The sequence below is a fragment of the Saimiri boliviensis genome, chromosome 12 (assembly GCF_048565385.1).
Source record: "Saimiri boliviensis isolate mSaiBol1 chromosome 12, mSaiBol1.pri, whole genome shotgun sequence".
Taxonomy (NCBI): domain Eukaryota; kingdom Metazoa; phylum Chordata; class Mammalia; order Primates; family Cebidae; genus Saimiri; species Saimiri boliviensis.
This window is the reverse complement of record NC_133460.1, coordinates 67,727,430-67,749,601: the sequence shown is the minus strand read 5'-3', so window position 1 is coordinate 67,749,601 and position 22,172 is coordinate 67,727,430. Positions and strand designations below refer to the sequence as shown.

Sequence of the window (22,172 nt, the reverse complement as noted above, 5' to 3'; positions counted from 1 at the left end):
AAAAGAATGACAAAGCACTTTTTTTGAGGTGAGGTGTTAATATTTATGAACAGATTGAGATTTCATCAAAATGTAATAAGAACATTTATGAACCCAGAAGGTAGTAAGTCACAAAGTAGCCATAAAAGTGAGTTATATAAATCAAGTAAAGATTAAAGCACATTGGAAAATTCGTAATATTTTTCTGACGTTGTGGATTAGGACATATGGGATTCATCTATTCCTCAAGAGAAATATATCATCATATTAACTCATTTAAGTTAATAGAGACTATTTCAATTTACAATTCAGGTAAAGGTTGACCTTCTTTGCAAGAACCACCCCATGATTTCATTGTAGCTAGTTAAGATTAGTATTAAAATTTAACCTTTCAGATCTACAATTAAACATAAATTACAGCACTTAAGTTTAGTGGCATATAAAGTTTCACTATGAAAAATGGGTTTCCACATTTTATTGGAAAATCTACGTCATTAAATTGTTTGAAGGACACAGCACTGATAATGTATGTTAAGATTTTACTCTTTTACCTTTAAACAAATCTTCAAAAGTCAAATCTCACATTAAAAAATGAGATAATTTTATATAGCAGTCTATTTCAATAAAATTATATATATAATATGTATAGATATATAGTATATATAATAAGTTCTCAGCAAGATTTCCTGAAATTGAAACTCAAGTGTAGTTAATGACAGAATTTTAACACAAATAGAGATTACATCTTAGACACTAAATAGGAATATAACTTAGGGAAACTTGTCTGTTATATTCAACTTAATATAATCCTTGTTATCTTATGTGAAAATGCAGAGATAGTTAGCTTTTGATCTTAAATTGCATAGACTAGAAATGATAGAAACAAACATAAAATGTGGTGGTTAAAAACAATCAATACTGTTTAAGCACATTTCAATATGTCCAGCTAGTTTATAAAAACTTAAATGACAAAAACATGATTATTTGCAAAGTATTAGAAATAGAGCAGTCTTTCAATAAATGCTTCTAAATTAATCAAAAATAAATGTTAATATTCAAATATTTAAAAATATTCTAGCACTTATTTAATAACTTTTACACAAAACACACATTTTCTTTATTCAGTGAAAGCCTTAACATTTTGGTAATATTATAATTATTACCAAAAAAGGTATAACCTTTTAAAAGATATATACTTATACATGTAATATCAACTTGAAAATTAGAAGAAAGAATACAACTGTAATGTAAAATCTTTTTATGAATATTTAACAAAAAGGCTGACTTGTCATTACACAAAGGAAAACTTATTTCTCTCTGTAACAGAAATGCATGTTGAAAGTGACAGAAGTAACTGATTAAAATAAGTTAGGACAGTCAAATAAATTTATGGCTTCATATAACTGAAAGTTCCCATAGAAGTTTAACATCTAATATGGATTTCCTGAGTATTTTCAAAGTATTCGCCAACGAGAGGTGTCTTTTTCTCTTCCTTTCTCAGATATGCTTCTTTGGTCTTAAAACTCCTAAACTCCAAGAAGATTTCAACCTTTTTTGAGCTACTTTTAGGTTCTATTACAGCTTCAAAATCTCCAGAATTCAGACCAACTGACCGTGACCATCTGGAAATATATCATGTTCTTAATGTTCTCATTCTTAAATTATGCTCAAGAGAATGGTATGTGCATATTGGACTACAGTTATTAATTAAACACTGAGGGTCCACACATGACATTGGGAGCATTTTCACCCAAAATACATGCTGGAAAAGCTAGTCCAACTTGGTGCGGAAGGTAGACAGAGAGAACAAGAAAGACAGAGAGAGTCAGTCAGAGAGAGACAGAGAGACAGAGAGAAAATGCACTAAATGGATACTCTAGAGGCAACAGCCAATCTGTCAACCTGAAAATATGCCAATTCAGTTGACAGCTGCCAATCCAAGGGGCTTTAGGAAAATCAAAGCATGTTTTAATGAGAAAATAGTCTCAGTTACTGAAAAGCTATATGCAAGATAAATGGCCTGCAAAAACAAATTTTCTGAGAGCTATGTAATACTACTAGCCTTCCAATTTTTAAGTTGTTTGCTTTTTGGCAACAGCAAAGTCAAAATAAAGAGTAGTTGAAAACTTGGTTATTTAAAGTCCAAAATAGAGAAATAGGGGTTCTCCCCTGCTCCAAAATATTGCTTATTTTATAAAGCCTATTTATATAAAAATATATACCACAGGTTAATGATTAGATGATTTGCACATACTAAAACTATAAATTTGATATAATTTCACAACTTAAAGGTATAAAATTATATAGTCTGTTTACCAGCAACTTATGTAACCATATGACATTGAGAAACTAGTTTAAAACATAAAAATGAAAATGTCCTATTTCTCTTCAATGCAGCACTCCTTGTTGGTAGAGATGTAGAAATCACAATTAAAATATCTTTTAAAAATGTTACTCATCATTGCAATTCAAGTTTTACAAGTAGCTGCTCAGAAAGAAAATAGAAGCAGTTAATATAGTATTGTTAATGCTTTACACAGCAGGAATGGCAAGAGCCAAGAGCTCTCAGTTATATTTTGAAACTGTTCAATATTAAAATAAGAACATCAAATGCAACGCATGGCTGAATAGTAACTGAGACACTTTGGAATTCCAATTTTACATTTGCGGCCAAGTTATCTCTTCATCCTTCTGAAGTAGATAAATTGAACATCACAGTTAATAGTACGATAGTACTTTTGAGAAAAGCCAGGTATCTGCCTACTCAGCAATGATACAGATTCCATTGTGCCTACTATATATTCTATAAGGGCAAAAATTTTAAAAAAGAAACAAATTTGCCAGCTATATTTCCCTCTCAATTCTCTTATCTGGCAGACAGCAATTTCTATCATTTCTCAAATCCAGAAAAGATGTATTTTGAGTCTATTGAAAATTTACATTTAAGTACTTGGTAATAGTATAATTATTTTCAAGTCACAGAAAAATTAAATTAACTAATTTTATCTTCAAAAATTTTGAGCACATAAGCATCCTCAAAATTAAAATAAGAAAGTGAAAAAATATGAGCTAAGGATTCTATTAAATGACTTTATATATGAAAGTATTAAAAATGTAGCTTCTTGCTATCCAGATAATTATCTTGACTAATAAATTTTAGTAAACTAAATATACACAAGAATGTATATTAATAGTAAGTTAACAGTTTCCCAGTTTTGCGGGTTATATAACAACTTAATAGGCAAAATATATTGTCAGACTTTCAAGAAGATGATACTTCACTGCTTTAAATTTATTCTGGAAGAATCAGAGGTAAAAATTTAATAGTGAATCACAGAGCCTACTCTACCACATGACACTGTGGTTAAACAGTTTGGAGAAAAGATCAAACAGATTGTTGCAGATGAACATTTCTAGAATTTTTTTTTAATAAAATATAACTGACATTTATGTTTCTGTTTATTATTAAAATAATTTTAAGAACTGATGATATAAAGATGAAAAGCCATGATTCCAATTCTCGAAGATTTTAGGATTTAGTAGAAATGACTCATGTAAATAGACGAGACCAATACCAGGTAATAAGGATAAAGATAGGATATAAAGAGGATGTAATTTTGTACCAACAAAGAGAGAGGTAAATCAGGGAAGAAGTCATGACGGAGTTGAATTGTGAGTCCTATCTGAGACTTTGTTTTGTGGATGAAAGAGACAAGGGGAGGTGGAGGTGGGATGGTAATAGAGTCATTTCAGTAAGACAAGTGCAGAGAGGCTTGGCCATATATTTAGGTTTTCTTACAATTATAAATACAGATCTCTTTTCTGAAATCCTTGATTACATATGGGCACCAAAATTCAGATATTTTTTTAAAAAGTAATAAATCTCATATACTGAATATCATATAATATCTCATTCAGATGCTGTCTGAAATTATATCTCAAAATCAAACATAGTATTTCTAGAGTGAAACATGAATACTTACCTCAAGTAAGTAAATACATTAAAAATGAGTCACATAATAGGTCACTACAGGTTTTGCCATGTGGCAAAATACAAAAAAAAAAAAAAAAGAATTTTGAAAATGTGAGTAAGTGACTGTAGACTTGTCATTACTCAATTCATGTTAATTGGTGTATATTTTATAACAATGAAAAGAGAAAGTGATGGCAGATATATTGGAGAACATAGCACAAGATAGAGGTCATACAGCTGACAAATGTTAGAGGCGAAGTTTGAAATGAGTAAGGTTAATACTTAAGTCAGTCTTTCCTGCTAGATGACACAGGTCTTATGTGTAGGATGATCTGAAAGCTGGAAAGATCTTCTGGAGACTATTGGACACAAGTCTAATGAGAGATGATGAGAACTTGAACTGTAATGAAGAAGACAGGTTCAAGAAAATAGGAAGTGTTAGATATCTTAATTCGATATTCAAAGAGAAATTTACATTTGCCCTAAGAAAGCAGTTCCCACTTGAATAGAAAAATAATTGTAGTATTTTAACTTAAATTCAAGGACTATATCATAAAATAAAAAAGCATAGCACTGTTGTGATGTTTATGTGTATGGCCTCATAAATACACATGTAGTAATTATATGAATTACATAACTTGGTTAAGGTTAGAGATATTCACTCTACCTCTCACCACCATGAGTTTTTTTTTTATTTGAATGAAGGAATAGTTAACTTTGTGTGTAGAAAAGCACATCTAATAATTAAAATACAAGTATTTTTTAAAAATACAAAATATGGTTAAATCAGAGGTAGCAAATTATCACTATTTTAATACTTTACTTTGAAAGGTATCATTATCTTCAAGTTTTGCCATTGAACTGATCTACTTTATCAAGTTACACTATAGCTTTCATAAGTGAAATGTCTATCAGTGAACACAAAACTCGTCTGGATGAACGGAGTAGGATTGAAAATATAAACAAAGAGCCACTGCTGTGCCACCCAGGCTGTGTCGTGCTCACAGTGGTCCCCAGGATTGCCCAAGTGGGAGGTAAAATCCAGCCTGCCGTTCCCTTCAGCAAGCTGCTCACTTTGACATGGGCTGTATCTGTCTGGAAGACAGTATGCCTCTCCCAAGTGTTTCTGCCATAATGTTTGAAATTTTGTAATCATTATTGGGTGAAGCAGAATGCAATTTTTCACCTTTTTAATGGGTGTATAATTTATAACAATGAAAAGAGAAAATGACAGTAGATAAATTGGAGAGGACAGCAGAAGCTAGAAGTCATTCAGCTCATAAATGTTAAGGCCAAGAACCTCACTGGAGGGTCTGTCAAAGGCACCTCAATACTACATGCCCTGTGCCAAACTACCTTAACAGGCTTAATGACATCAAATAATACTCCTTTTTCATTTATCTGCCACAAAACCAGTTTTACGGAGGGAGAAGAACATGGGCATCACCAGCATTGGTGTTTGAGGTTCAAGAACATCATGTCTAGGTTTGGGCCTTATCACTTTAGAGCCTAGATGTTGTCTTAGGCAGTAAGCACCATATAGAAGAAAAGAGAAGTTTTGCTTAAACAAGTCAGCAAAGGATTGTGAGCCAGAGTTGTCAAATTCTGATGAGGATGGAAACACATTTAAACCTTTACAAATTGGCTTTCTCATTAAAAACTACTGAGTTCTGAAAATCACTAAATCTATACCTAAATTTGTATACACAGAGTGAGAAATTACCATATACAAGTTCATTAAACAGGTTGTTCCTATCTAATTTTCCTATTATACAGCCTAATTTCTGGCTGAACATTAAAGTATGTTATCTGTACATACATTCAGATAATTTAAGAGACTAAGAGATACTGTGTTGAAGTGAAATCAATTTTTATACCACTTAAGTAGAAAGAAAACAAAATCTTTCATGATGTTAGCATCTTATGTATTTCATATTATAATGAAAACAAGTGTAACATTAGTCAAAAGAAATAAGCTTTTAAAAAATGAATTTGTAAAAGTCTGTTCATTTGTATTAGGGATAAAATGTGCATACATGTATATGAATAGAGAACACTGAGGCAAATCAAGAGTAAAACATACAAGGAGACTACTGGTACTCTACAGATAATTAGAAACAACAAATATAAATAGATTCACCCTACAAAAATAGACTCAATTACTTGTAAAATTCAGATTACAGAAGCTTACTATGCCTAGTCCTTGGTTCAAGGTAAAGACATTAGCTTTAAAGTTATCACTTAGTGAGGGGTGCAGCTGTTACAAAGAGGAGGTCAGGATGACTATGCTGCATCCCATGTTAAGACGCAGGCAGCCCTCAGCGATTCCCTCAGATAATGCTACACACTCTGAGGAATACACTTAGTGGGTAACTGGGTGGAGTCATAAAACGGCACAGAGACGGAATTTTCATCTCATATAAATATATAAATCAAGTATGCATAGGATATCACTACTGCCTCCCTCCTCTAATCAGTTCGCTTTCCATCAATGTAAATAAATCAGCATGCGTATCAGCGATAGTTGCTTTTCCTCCTCTACTGATTAGTTTCACTGAAGGAGTGGTTCTCAGATTGCAAGATGAAGTAATTCACCCCCTTGACATACTTAAGAGTTTAATTGAGACTGTTGTGACATTAACAGCCTACTGTTATAAACTATTTTCATTGCTTACAACCATCACAAGGGGTCAAGACTGCTCCCACTAGTACAAAGGGAAGAGATGGTATGTCAACCTACAGGTGCGGTTAGATGTAACAGTATAGATACCACATTATTCCAAAATGGATTTTGGGATCCAAACAATGAAATGGTCCAACATGATAAATGATAAATAAAATGGTAAGTAGGTGAGTCATTACAGAGTATATGTCTAAATGTTAACTGCAGTTACTTCAGTGGATTAGAATTACAGGTTTTTCTCTGTTTACTTTTAATGTATTTTTTGTTTCAGATAATTTTTTTTCTGTGTTCTCTGTTTACTCTTTTTAGTTATTAAGAAAAATGTTATTTTGATAAAAATTTAGAAAATTGAAGAGAAGAATGGGTGAAATTTAACAAACACTACAATTCCAGTTTCATGCACACTATTCTAAGACAGTAATCAAAGATTTGGCTTTGAACTTTCCAGGAACCAATGCAAAAAAAAAAAAAAGAAAAGAAAAGAAAAGAAAGAAAAAAAGCAATAATAATTAGTTATGTATAATTAATAAAAAAATCATTGATCAGAAAAAAGAACTACTTTAGGTCTTATTTAGGAGCAAAAATAAGTATTTCTTCACAAGGTCTTTTAAAAGTTGTGTTCTTAATAAATCCTTTTAAGAACCTCCCTTTGATAGAAACAGAAACATAATTATTGGGGCCTTTTCTTTAAAGAGTTTGTCTACATGAAACTATCCCAAGGATGGCAGAAGTGCTCACCAAGTTCCTGATGAGTGAGCTGACAGTTCAGTGCACATAGTATGTCTATGCAAAATAAAGAAGCAATGATCCTTACATAATGTTTTGTAAAACATGCTTTTGATATACACTTTGCCATAAAGATTAGCTATTATTGATTTCTGACAAGGCACTTCAACAGAGATATTTTTCACTAAGGCTCCATTCACATGATTCAGCAATCAACAAAGCCAGAGCTGGGGCTGAATCATCCTAGAGGAGTTCAAAGACAACCTGCACGTGAATAGCAAAAACACACGATCACAGGAAACCCATGAAGAGAGCAATGTTTTCCCAGAAATAAAAGGGTCTACTACATACATACAAAGGACCTACACTCTAATCCATTGCACAAAGGATTTATATCTGCAAAATATATGTATGGATCATGATACTTCATGTGAGGCTTGAGCCTAAAATATTCCAATGAAGGATTCAAGGAACATTTAAATTTAGGAGGTTTCTATCTTTTAGAAAAAATAAGAAAATAATGGAGGATATTGCATATCCTGATGGTTCTGGTCTTTGGTATAGCTAAAGCAGTTATGGTCAGTTTTCTCTCAGGCTACCTTCTTTTAGGATGAACAACATGAAATTACTGATTTTTGACCAATTGACCTCCCGATGTGGAGTTTCATGTGACGTAACCTAATAGCACGTGAGAGCAAATTTATTTTATTCACTCATGGGAGAATGTGTCTTTATTCTTTGCATCAGAAGTTAGAATGCAGACAATAAATAAACCTATGTGCACATGTAAAATTGACTCTTTTATTATAGAAGTAAAATAGATTTTACTTATTCCCACTCTGTACATTTCTCTCTGTTTACAGTAGCTGCCATCTCTAGAGATCATTGTGATTATGGATAAGATGATAATGACCTTATTCCAGAGAGGGAGCTTGTAACCTAAGCTAAGTCAATAAGCACTACACACAATGATTGGCTCAGAAGTGGGTATGTTACAATGGTGGGCTAAACAGAGAGGAGCTGGTGACTGCTGAAAGTGTTATGCATATGAATTTGAAAGTGGACGTGGATAAACTGAGATCATGAGGTAAGACTGTCTTAAAACGAAACCATGACCAAAGACGTAAAAGTTGACAGATAGTAATATCACTAAGCTCTCGGGTCAGTCCTTGCCTGAAGCCTGAGAGGAATTTGAAACTTTCAAATTCATAAGCCAATGAACATCCTTTATTGTATGTGACAATTTTAGTTACTTTATTACTTTCACAGTAAACCATCTTAACACATATGTGAAGGCAGTCATTCAATATATATATATGTACATGTATACAATCAATAAAAACTTGTTACTATAAACACATAAATATTGTGGAAATTTGTGGTAAATTTATTATGCCCTATAGCTCTGAAACAATTTAGATTCAAATGTGTGTGTATATATATAATCATTAAGCTGCCATTCTAGAAGGTGTGTTTTACACACACACACACACACACACACACACACATTTATATGTACAAAGACTGTATTTCTTCTCTTCTAGAATGGAAATGTAATAATTATAATTTTATAAAGATGTTGTATACAGCCAGAGGTGATGAGTGCTCGGTTTGGACTTCTGACCTGGTATGTAGATACTAATGCTTTGGGATTCTACTAATGTGGTAGATGTAAACAGATGTGAGACAGAAATAAAGTGGTAGGTGGGGAGTGATGGGAATGAATATCCTTGACATTCCACATTTTAAAGATTTCCTGTGTTAACTCCTGTGTTACCTTGTGAGAGAAAATCTTCATTCTTACTGATCCAAACGTTTTTTCAGCCACTAATTATATTTCAAGACAGAAGTATCTCCACTACCAGTTTCTCTAGTTGTGATACATGAACGTCAATGTTCAGACAAATTGAAAAACAGCTGATTATATGTGACAGGCTTTCAGAGGGCCTGGGGTCAAAGATAAAAGCTTTTGAAGTGACAAATAGATGTAATCATTAAAGAAGCAGTACCTAATAGCATGATCCAATTTGTTCTAAATTAAAAAAAAAAAACAAACAAACAAACAAACAAAAAAAAAAACTGAGTAACAGAAGCCAGACAATGTCAAAGGAACTTGATATATTTCTGTGATGGCATTTATAATCTCAAGGGATTGAGCAGGAAACTTTTTGTGGAAATGTGTGTGTGTGTGGGGGGGGCGTGTGTGTGTGTGTGTGTGTGTGTGTATTTGTGTCAGAAAGAGCAGGAGAGAGGGAGGGAGAAAAGAGAAAAAACAGAGATCAAGATAGAGAAGTGCTGGAGTGTTTTGCTGTTGATGAAGCAATTTTAAAAATATCACCTCATTTGGGCCTTGCAACAAACCTACACAATGTGAAGGGCAGTTATTATTATCCTCATTTTAAAAATGATGAAAGGGAGGCTGATGTCCTTAGTGGCTAAGTGAATTTAGTCTAGACAAATAGCTAGTGAATGGTGGACTTGGGATTATATTTCAGATCTTCTGACTGCAAAGTCCTTACAAGTTTTGCAACTCCTCCATATTATAATGCACCACTCATAAATAAAATTACATCTAAAAAGATGCTAATATAGTTTCAAACTGAAAAGCTATTGAATATTGTGTCACAACCTAGTCTAATAAATCCAGTGTGTGTGTGTGTGTGTGTGTGTGTGTGTGAACATATATATGTTTCTTCAACTTTCTTTTAGGTGGTTAAGATTACTATATACATATTATACACACATATAATATATATGTTATAAAGATATATATCTACATCCTTATGTATACTATATAAAAATCTCTATTTTATATATGTATGTATATACACAGCTAGATGTATCAGACTAGGATGTGACAAAATAAATATAACCTGATCAATTTATTGAGAGGAAAGAAAACCTATCTTTTGAAAAAGTGTACACACAAAAAAACAAATTATGTATATATTTATCTTAAGGATATATATATATATATATAAAGACACATATTTCTTAAGATACAAGGTGTATCTATATTATATATAGGTATAATATATATTTTTTAAAGAAATAGTAAAGATATATATGTATATGTACATATAAAGATATATATGAATGTATCTTAGAGAGATATAAAGATACTATATTACACACATATGTGTGTGTGTATATATATATAAATATATATGTTTTTACCTTCTTTCAAAAGACAGTTCTTCCCTCAATAAATGTATCATTATATTTATTAAGATGAAAAGCAAATATATGCTGTAGTTTGCCTAAAACCATCTTATATGGTTCTGAACTTTCTCATAAAATACTTAAACATTTATTTGGACACCTGTAGGCATCTTTAAAGTTACTCCAAATCCTCTTCTACCCTTTCAATGCCCACATGAAAGAGAAGAAAGCTAAAGAATTGTTTTCTCTGTTTGGCTTGCAGCAAGAAGTGGCCCTGTGATCCAGTTCTGGGTCATAAAATACCAATGTAACAATTTGTGCTTCTGAGAAAGTTTGGCTTCCTCACAATAAAGAAGAAAGCTTTGGTGCAGATTTTACTTTTTTCTTGCTTTAAATTTAGACACAGTGACTAGAGAAAGGAGTAATCTCTTCACCGAAAAGAAAGTTGAAAGCAATCAGGGAGGTTGCCCCGACATGTTTGCCTAACTGAAAACACACCAGCAACTGCCAACCTATGGATTTGTCCTGCGGGGAGGAGGAGGCAGAGGGAAGGGAGGTGTTGTAGGTTTTACTGTTATTTATTGTTATTTATATTCACTCAAATCTGATATATCCAAATAATGCGTATTTTCGTCCCCCAAGCTCTCAAAATTACTTAAAACATGTGCTATGTCACTACTTAGAACAGATAATATTAACAGCATCACCAGGCATTATAAACATGCTCCATTCTTACCTAAGGGCAAATGGGCACCCCTTAATTAAAGAATAAAAGGGGTCCTGATCATGTTAACATTCCTCAGGGCCTTTGTAATTCTGTTGGATCAGGTGTATGGCATGTTATAAGCATCTTGTTGATGCAGACTGACTTTTCAGACTAACACTATATGCTCCTGCTAAGTGACCGTTCACTACCATTACCACCTCCTTTTCCTTATTTAGGCTCTTCTATCTGGAAGCAATACTTTCTCATAATTTTCTTCTCTGCCCTACTGCCTTTTCATATTAACGAATACTCTTTTCAAGCTCATCTGCAGCAATATCTCTTATTTAAAGACTTGCCTAGTACCTGTAACCAAAATTTTGTACTTCCTTTTATTTGGGGAGATGGTTACTGCTTAATATCACACATTTTATTATATTATTATGTACAGTAGTCATAGTCCTTGTCATTTGCAAAATTATCACCATCACTCCCAATAGACAATAGAGCTAGCTCCTTGAGGGCAGGAAAAGTATGCGATTCATTTTCCTTAGCCAGACAGTATACAGCACAAAGGTGGTAGTGGTGGGACAGTTATGGGTACCAAGGTTCAAAGAGCTTATTTCTCTGCAAAAAGTGATTTCCTTCTTTGAGAACTTCTCTACTGCTACAAACTTTTCAAGAATGAGAATAAGCAAAGAGGAAGGGGTATCTTATGGATACAACTTTTATTGAGTTTGATTTTTATGTATAAAAAAGGATACTTTTTCTAAAATAGAGATTTTCAAAACAGACCTTTTTTTTTTTTTTTTTTTTTTTGAGATGGAGTCTCACTCTGTCACACAGGCTGGAGTGCAGTGGCACCATGTTGGCTTACTGCAACCTCCACCTTCCAGAGTTCAAACCATTATCCTACCTTAGCTTCCCAAATAGCTGGATTACAGGCGCCCACCACCACACCCAGCTAATTTTTGTATGTTTAGTAGACATGGGGTTTCACCATCTTGGTCAGGCTGGTCTTGAACTCTTGACTATGGGATTCACCCGCCTTGACTTCCCAAAGTGCTGGGATTACAGGCATGAGTCGCCATGCCCAGCCAGCAGTCATCTTTAAAACTACGTCTGTATAATATTGGTAAGGGTTGGCAAACTCCAGCACACAGGCCAAATACAGCCCAGTGGACTAACCTGATAAAGTTATATTGGAACACAGCCACATATTTTTTTTCTGTATTATCTAAGTCTGCTTTTGCACTATAAAGGAAGAGTTGAGTAGATGCCAGAAAAACCCATAGAGCTTACAAAGCTCAAACTATTTACTCTCTGGCCCTTTATAGAAAAATTTTGCAAACTGTTATTAGGAAGCTTAAAAAACAATGTTAAAAAAACAAATATTTAACTTTTTTTGATGGTAGTATTTCTCTAAGCCTTTAATTCCTATTACAAATGTTCATGTCATTTTCCTGAGGTACCAAAATTATTTTCACCATAGAAAATTTTTTACAGACCTTATCTTCTCAAACCAAGTGATCTGAGGATTGCGTTGGCAAATGCTGCTTTAGAAAAGTACAAGAAAAAAAAAAAAAACTTAAAATGAATTGCAGTTTTTCCTTCAAATGATTGTCTCATCTGTTAATATTTAACCCTGTGAATGCTCTTATTATTCTAGTGATTTCTAGGACACAAGCCACTTAGAAAACTGCTCTGGTCGGACGTAGTGGCTCACGCCTATAATCCCAACACTTTGGGATGCCGAGGTGGACGGATTACCTGAGGTCGGGAGCTTGAAACCAGCCTGACCAACATGGAGAAACCCCATCTCTTCTAAAAATGTAAAATTAGCCGGGCGTGCTCATGCATGCCTGTAATCCCAGCATGAGAATCGCTTGAACCTGGGAGGCGGAGGTTCAGTGAGCGGAAATCGCACCATTGCACTCCAGCCTGGGCAACAAGAATGAAACTCCGTCTAAAAAAAAAAAAAAAAAAAAAAAAAAAACAAGAAAAGAAAAATGCTCTTGCTCATGATAAAATGAATACTTAAGCTTCCTTGAGATAAAAAGTTACAGCATACCTTGTACTATAAACAAGTTAGGTGGTAATTATCTGAATGATGTGGATAATTAACATCAAAACAGCAGCAAATGTACTTGAGGGAGAATCTATGATGTTGGACTTAAATTATTTAATCTAATTTAAATGGAATCAGGAATATCAGACTTTAGATATATTAATGTGAATAGATTGCACAATTATTAACTCTGTTAGATGTAGAACTAACTTTCTGTATTTTCTTATAGTTCTTAAATTAATGTTTTCTTTAATCTCAGTGTTTTCCCTTAGAAACTACGGTTGGTCTCATTTATATCTCTTCTAAAAGAACTGTATTTCTTTAACTTGGATAAACATAAGTTGATGTAAAGACATACTAAATCAAAATGTATTTTTTCCAGAAGTTTTAGAAGTGTGCACAAATTATTTAGCTATCAAATTCATTTAACTAAACAGTAGTGGAACTGCCTTTGCAAAAACATTAACAGGGAAAAATTTATGACACTAAAAGAGATTTCACCTAACCAAGCCATCTTGTCTTTAACCTCTAAATTGTCCTTAGTCATTCCTGGACATGGGCCAAGCTAACTTTGGGAGAAATTTAGTTTACAGTTTACATGATAATAGCCCTTCTCAGAAACTAAACTGCCTTTGTAAAACTAATGAAGTCTATCAGGCTAGGAGGCTGAGTGATGCCTGAATTCTGCTAAGACCCCTATCTTGGGGTACGGATTTGGACCCCTTTCTGGTAACATAACCGCAGACCAGATGTCTTCCTATTGTCAATGGAGAGGCAGCATGATAACATCGGGGAGTTGCCCTACTTTTCGATTACTTAATGTTCCTACCCTGTCTAAAACAGCAGGGAGGAACCCTCCATTCCAGGAATTGCCCATCCCTTTCCTGGAACACTCATGAATAATACACCCAGGTTGGACTATCAGTCCCTCTGCTTAGCATTACACAACTTAGTCTTAGTTAAATAATTACCAGTCATTGTTCCAGAAGTTACAAGATCTGCAACTTCCCCAATTATTTTTGTAATTAACATTACTATTTTAGAACCTAAGATTTGCTTTCTAAGACTTTTGCATTTCTGACAACCAGATAATTCCACCTAGGCCAGGGACTTCTCTGTGGCTCCACCTTAGAAGCAGACTCAGCCCAAGAGTACCATTTTCCACACCCTGTCAACCAATGAGCAATTTTCCTAGCCCTCTGCCTGCCAAACTGTCCTTGAAAAAACCTAGCCTCCACATTCTGGGGAAGGCTGATCTGAGTAGTAGTAATCTGGGATCCGGGTCTCCCATTTAGCCAACTCTACCTATATTAAACTCTATCTATTGCACTTCCCCTATCTTGATAAATCATCTTTATCAGGGCAAGATGAACCCACTGTCAGTTAGACAGGTACCTAAGGAATTGTAACTATGCTGATGTATGTATACTCCAAAGAGACTACTTAGGACTATCTCACAAAGTTATATTCAATATATAAAGATTCATAGCCTCATATTTATAAATGATGAAATTTATTGATTCTATCAGAGGCGTTAGAACCAAAGAGACTCCTACTGAAGAGGGGCTGGGAAAATTAAGGCTGAGACCTACTGGGCTGCATACCCAGGAGGTTAGATATTCTTAGTCACAGCATGCAATAGGATGTTAGCTCAAAATACAGGTCACAAAAACCCTGCTGATAAAACAGATTAAGTTAAAGAAGCTGCCAAAACCTGCCAAAATAAAGATGGTGACGAAAGTAACCTCCAGTCATCCTCAGTACTCATTACACACTAATTATAATGCATTCACATGCTACAAGACACTCCCACCAGAGCCATGACAGTTTACAAATGACCTAGCAACATCTGGAAGTTACCCTATATGGTCTAAAACAGCAGGAAAGAACCCTCCATTCCAGGAATTGCCCACCCCTTTCCTGGAACACTCACTAATGATCTACCCCTTGTTCAGCACATGATCAAGAAATAACTAAGTATATTCAGTTAAGCAGCCCATGCCACTGTTCTGCCTAGGGAGTAGCAATTCTTTACTCTTTTACTTTCTTAATAAATACTTTCTTTCTTGTACAAGGTTCAAAAACCCTCTCTTGGGGTCTGGATTGGGACCCCTTTCCGGTAACATAACCCCAGACCAGATGTCTTCCTGTTGTCAGTGGAGAGGCAGCATGAGGCAGTAGAGCCTACTATGGCTGCGGAGTCAGACACAAGATGAGTCTCAGTCCCTCAGTTTGGTACTACGCAACTTAAGCTTTTACATGAGAAAAAAATCTGACAAGTAAAGTTGGAGTACTTAAATACAGATACTAAAGAAACTTTATCTCATAGTTCGTCAGCCAGTGGTATAACTGGGTTTCACCTATTCAACATAAAATTTATTGATTTTTTTTTTACTATTCTTTTTGGTCAATATTTTGTTTCCTTGACCTGTTAATACAATTGAGAACATCATTAATAATACCTATCCATGTAAAATGTTATTTTGAATAATTTATCTGTTAAATATATTTATTTAATGTAATAATTATTTGAAACAGATATATAAGATATACAAAACATTATAAGATAAATATTTAAGTAATACAGTCAGAGTGAAAAAAGGAACATCTTAGAAACATTAAGTAATTGAAATACATATTGAGAAGAATTCTGCTAAATTACCAAAGTTTTTATCAAAATTTTCATAATTTGTGTGCTGGTTGATTTATTACGTAACAACAGTATTTTAATTGTACAAGACGAGATACAGATTTTCTTTATACAAATGTCAGGACAGAAACAGAAATTTACAAAATCTCAAAAAGGAAAAACTAAATATGTCTTATGTTTTTCGTGACTACCATTTTATACCTCTGATGAAATTGAATTAAAATGGTCTCATCTTTATTAGTCATCATTTGTACACATTCTTACCATGCAAGGGGATTGAAAAGGTGTACATGTAGAAGACTTATTCAAGGAATTTATTATACAAAAGGGTAGAGAATTGAGAACTGTCACATATGAAGAGTATATTGGAAATTTCGATACTGGGCTATAATGATCTATCTTGCTATCTATCTATCATATATCTGTTTGTGCACATGAAAACATATGAACCTGTACACTATCAATTATTAAATAATAACCTGTTTATGCTGCATTTTTATTTGAATGGACTGAAAGAAAGTTTATGGTAAACTCACCTGAAGTCTAAAGAGCAAGGATCTTGGGGACTGGAACGTTTTCTCTTTTTGGGTATTCTTTTCATGATTTTGTATACTCATCAAAAAATTAAATTGTAATTTTAAAACAATTTCATGTCATTTTTTTGCATGAAAAAATTATATCTGAAATATATTGTTACATAGAAATTTAAATATGCTTATATGAGGAATAAAGTTACGGTTGAAAATATGAAGCCTAAGCCTTAGCCTCAAATCCTTTAAAATGTACTTAGACAGATATTTCTTACATACACAGGAAAGTACCTATGGCGTATCATTTAAAATATAATTTCTTATTACTGAAAGAGAAAGTTATTTCAAATCTTTATTTTAAAAAACTCCATTAAATCCCCCTACAAACCAGCATTTTATACATTAAAAACCATAAAATTATAAAAGTATTTGTATTTTTGGTATTTTAACATATTCAGCAGCAAACACTATCAAATGCCTATTTTGCCATAGCTTTATGATAAATGCTATTCATATACACGTCGACAAAAGAGACAGTATTTTCATTTTTCTGGAGACAGGAGCAAGAGATAAATTAAGCAAGCATGATAAGCAATCATGCGTTTATATACACACACTATATATATATATATATATATAAAAATTATAAATTATAGTTATATATTTCTTCCTTAAGAATATTTGATTTCTTTAAACATTATGTTCCAGTTCTGAGTTTATTTATAAATTTTATTCATTACTACCTTGATTTGGTAGACATTATTCTATTTCTATACCTTCTTCCATAAATTTGTATTTCAGATTCCATTTTAATGGATTTAAAATATTATAATACCACTAAAATACAATTCCTCTCACTTTCATTGAAGCAATTGTTACTCAAATTTTATTTTAATTTTTATTTTGTTATTCCAATGTTATAAAAGCTATTTCTTCTGCAATTGAAACACAAGCCTTCCTTCAGAAACACATAAAAGAAAATTGATTTTCATCCTGAAAATGTCAAACTTCTGCCTATAATACTCAGCTATGGTTTTCTGAAACAACAAAGTTCAAAAAGAGCCATCGACCCGATGGCCCTTTGACACACAATGATGGATGCAATGTGTCTACTACTTTACTGTCAGAATGTCCTCCAAGAGAAAGAAACAATCAATGAAGAATAATAAATCTAAACTGGGTAGAGGTTTGCTTGTTTTAAATGTATCAAAAGAGAAACAACAGGTATTTCACTTCTCTGAAGAAAGACGTTTAGTAACTGTTTGATTAACTCTTTTCTCTCCTTCTGGCTTATTTGAATCCAACATAACATATATCTGCTTAAAGACATTAAGCAATGCCTGGAAATTTAACACCTTACCCGGTTCTTGTACTTACTATGAAATATAGATGTAATCTACTGTTATTCTTTAAAGGAGAAGGAATAAAACTATACAGGAGGATACAACTTTACTCACCCCAGTGTCGTGTTCCTCTGTCAATCTCTAGGTCTGACAACTTCAACTGTTTCTAGGGATTGATGTTTCCATTCTCCTATAGAATAGAATTATTGATGAATACCACATCAAAAGCAAAGTCATTACTCAAGTGCAAAACATCACAACAACTCATTTTATTACAGATTTTGATTACATTAAGATTTCTTATGCTTAAAATAAATTCTTGCAAATTTTCAAAAGTAAGTGAGTAAAAGATTGCAAGGATCTTAAATATAAGTTTGGAATTATAAAACAAGTCTAATTTAAAACTTAACTAACTCTCAGAATATGTATCGATGCTGCAGGCAAAAATTTTTCTCAGGAAATGAAAAATCACTTCCACCTGCATATTTTGTATGACCAGAGTCTGCCATTTTATCAGAGTCCTAACAAGGAAGCACTGCATAAATTCTCCTTTATAAATGACACTTTAAATAGATGGTGTTTTATGATATGGTGCACATATGCAATGCAAGACAACTAAGGACAATTACATAGACTGAAAGTTACTTTTGATTTCTTAGCATTGTTATTTTTATTCATTCATTTATTTATTTTTTGAGACAGGGTCTTGCCCTGTTGCCCAGACTAGAGTACAATGGCACAATCACAGCTTATGGCAGCCTCAGCCACCTGAGCTCAAGCAAATCTCCCACCTCAGCCTCCCAAGTAGCTGGGACTTCAGGTATGTGCCATCATACTCAGGTATTTTTTGTAGAGGCAGGATTTTGCCATGTTGCCAAGACTTGTCTCAAATTTCTGGTCTCAAGTGATTCTCCCACCTTTGCATTTATGCTTTGTAAAAGGAGAAATAAATTAATTTTATGATGATGTGACATAATGTCCAAATTATAAAAGATGTTACATATGTTAACTATTTATGTCATTTCTATTGTGTTTTGAAGTCAAAGTTAGAGAACATGTCTTAATTATTCACCTCTCTCATGTGCATATCAGGAAATATGTACAGAAATAGATGGAAATACTTATATTTTGTTTCAAACACCTAAATATATAGAACATAAAATTGAAAGATACATTTGATTTATTAAAAACAAAACTATGACTTATTTCTTACAACCAAAGTTTGATGGTGATCTATTGAATAAGTTAATTGGACAAAAATGTTAGTTTACAATGGTTCTAAACTGATCTACAGTAAATAACATCCTGAAAAAGGAGATACATATTTATAAAAATTTAGAGTATGTAAATTAAATTTTGAAAATAGTTTATTTTCATAATAAAAATCTCTACATAAAATAAAGAACTGTATACAAGTCAATTTTTATATCACTTTGGGGATTAGTATATGTCTATCTTAAAGGAGAAAATAAATAGGACTATATTCAAAACATAAAAACAATAAGTAATATATTCGCCAATTTTTCGCAACAGAATTTAAGCTTAACAGCAATGTGTAAAACACAGCAGCAAAAGCTTTCCAGACAATTTGTGGATGAGGTGTGATGGGATCTTATAAATTTTTGCCATCACCACCCCATCCTTAACCCCAAGCCCATTGTGGCCCCTTGGTAGCATATGGGATAATTCTGTACAACTCCAAGTTTCCATAGAATGAAATTTGAAAATTTTTGATATAAATCATTTTTAACATTCTTTAATAACAAAAGCTATAAAAATGGATATTGCAAGGACTAAATAAAATTTTCTCAGTTGGTTTAATCAACAATAACCACTATAGAAGGAAAATTTTTGCAGTGAACTCCTGACTGGACATTAGCTCTGAATGTAGCATTAAAGATCAGAAATAGCTATATTTTCTCCTAGGGGTTCTGTACATTCGTGAATAGTGCTGAACCTTCAATTAGTCTCATTTTTAGGAAGGCATTTCACACTGTGCTTTGTGTCGACTTAGTAATACAGTGGGTGGCTTATGATTTCTGAGTCATGATTACACTTTTCATAAAATACAGAAGAAATCGTAGAAGATTTATAAATTAACAGAGCATTCTATGTCTTCAGATCTGGAGATAAAAGATGAATGAAATATTATCTTTTATGATTTCAGTGTATGTAAATATGATTATGTAAAAATTAATTTCATGTGATTATGCACACATTTTATCAATATAGTTCCAAAAACCAATTATTACTTAAAAGCTTACTTTTTACATTTTTCTGTTACCCTAGATTTGGGGAGTTATAAATTATCACTTAAATATAAAGTGTAGGATTTCAATTAAATAAATAATTTATGTTTTAAAGATTGGAAAGTAGGATAAAAGTCATATCTTAGAATGAGTACCAACTCTCTGTGGTATTTCACTTATTGTGAATCCTAATTTTTATAAAACTGTTTTTCTATATTGATATTTCAACAGCACCCTTCTATAGAAGAGTTCTACGTAATACCAAAAATAAATAAGATTTTTTAACTGCTCTCAACTGCCTCAACATTAGCTAGAATAAATAAGAAAAGAATAGCTTCTATTAGTTTAATGCATACAATTTCCCATAGATTGCACTGGAAATTTGTTGTGTGGTGAACCTAAACTAGTATTAAAATGTAGTCATTGCACAGTGTATATATATTTAAAAACATCATAACATAAACAGTAAATACATACAATTTTGTCTATCAATTAAAAAATCAATTGTTAAGAAATATATTATTTGCTTTAAAAATGTATTATTCATGATTAACCACTATGATGTAGTAGTATTTAACCAAGATTCATTATTTAACTACATTTCAACCCTTTAATTGTGTCACTAAATGTGCAACAGCAGAAAGATTTATGCTATGATCTAATTGAACACCTTTTTACCTGCAACAAAACCTGAATAATGAATTAAAATTTATTAAGGTAAAAGGTTGCAGGTTTTATAAAAGGTAGTTTCAGTCTTCATAACCACTATCCACAAAAGGGTAATACTTTGAATTTTGAAGCCATAATTAAACACTAGAGAACTACAAATAGAAAAAAAAATATGAAATTATGTCATATATTGCTATGTAAGTACAAGAATGGTTGTATGCATTTAGATAACTGACTGCCACTTACCAGAGGTAATTCCTCAATAAACCAAAACCAAATACTCACCTAGGTGTGAAGTGGAAATAGCAAATATTAGTATAATTAATTGAATTTTGAAAATGCTTAAGGATAACAAAAAATAATGTGATTTAAATAACAAGATTTACCTTTCTACTTAAATAATGTTATTAACCATTAGACATAAAATTGCATGAGTCATTCCATAGATAGTTACTTAAATTCATTGATGGAATAAAGGAAGGAAGTATAGACATTAAGTAGGCAGTGAGGGAAGAAGTGAAGAGAACCTGTTGTTTTACAATGTGACAGGAGATTTTTAATTTGAACCTACTTGAATGTTGAATGCTTTTTGTTGATGATGTGGGTTTTGTTTTCTTTGGCTTTTTGGTACAGTGTCTCACTCAGCAACCTAGGCTGAAGTACAGTGGCATGATTATGGCTCAATACAGTCTTGACATCCTGGCTCAAGCAATCCTCCTGCCTCAGTCTTTCAAGTAGCTGGTACTGCAGACGAATGCTACCATGTTGGCTATTTTTATAAAAACAAAATGTGGCCAGGCCTGGTGGCTCATGTCTGTAATCCCAGCACTTTGGGAGGCCGAGACAGGCGGATCACAAGGTCAAGCGATTGAGACGATTCTGGCCAATATGTTGAAACCTCGTCTCTACTAAAAATACAAAAATTAGCTGGATATGCTGGCATGTGCCTGTAGTCCCAGCTATTTGGGAAGCTGAGGCAGGAGAATCCCTTGAACCTGGGAGGCAGACGCTACAGTGAGCCAAGATCGAGCCACTGCACTCCAGCCTGGCAACAGAGCAAGACTCAGTCTAAAAAAAAAAAAAATTCCCATAGACAAGGTCTTGCTATATTGCCCAAACCTGTTTTGATCTTGGGCTCAAGTGATCCTCTTGCCCAAGCCTCCTAAAGTGTTGTGATTATAGGCATGAGTCACTGTACCAGCCATAGAGGTGTCTTAAAGCTGGAGAGATGACAATACCACTGCTATTCCTTTTTCTGAACGAAGACAGCATAACATGCTAAGGAAGTACAAAAAAAAAAAAAAAGTGATTCCTAGTAGCAGGTATCTATTGATTTTTCTCTTAGTATATTTTCTTGTTTGGATTCCAGGATACCTCACTTTCTGATTTCTCTCCTACATTTCTGGCTCCGTTTTTGCAGATGCTTGCTCATTTCTC

At 33.1% G+C, this 22,172-nt stretch overlaps 1 protein-coding gene across 1 annotated transcript in view; it reads right to left on the bottom strand.

Annotated features, from left to right (window-relative positions):
* The window catches only part of PCDH15 (protocadherin related 15), a 1,717,060-nt gene that overhangs the window by 1,237,458 nt on the left and 457,430 nt on the right, over window positions 1-22,172 (bottom strand). Inside the window, exon 5 of the mRNA XM_074382505.1 lies at window positions 17,932-18,007. The gene's annotated coding sequence lies outside the window, so the exon portion shown is untranslated. The remainder of the gene's footprint in view (window positions 1-17,931; window positions 18,008-22,172) is intronic.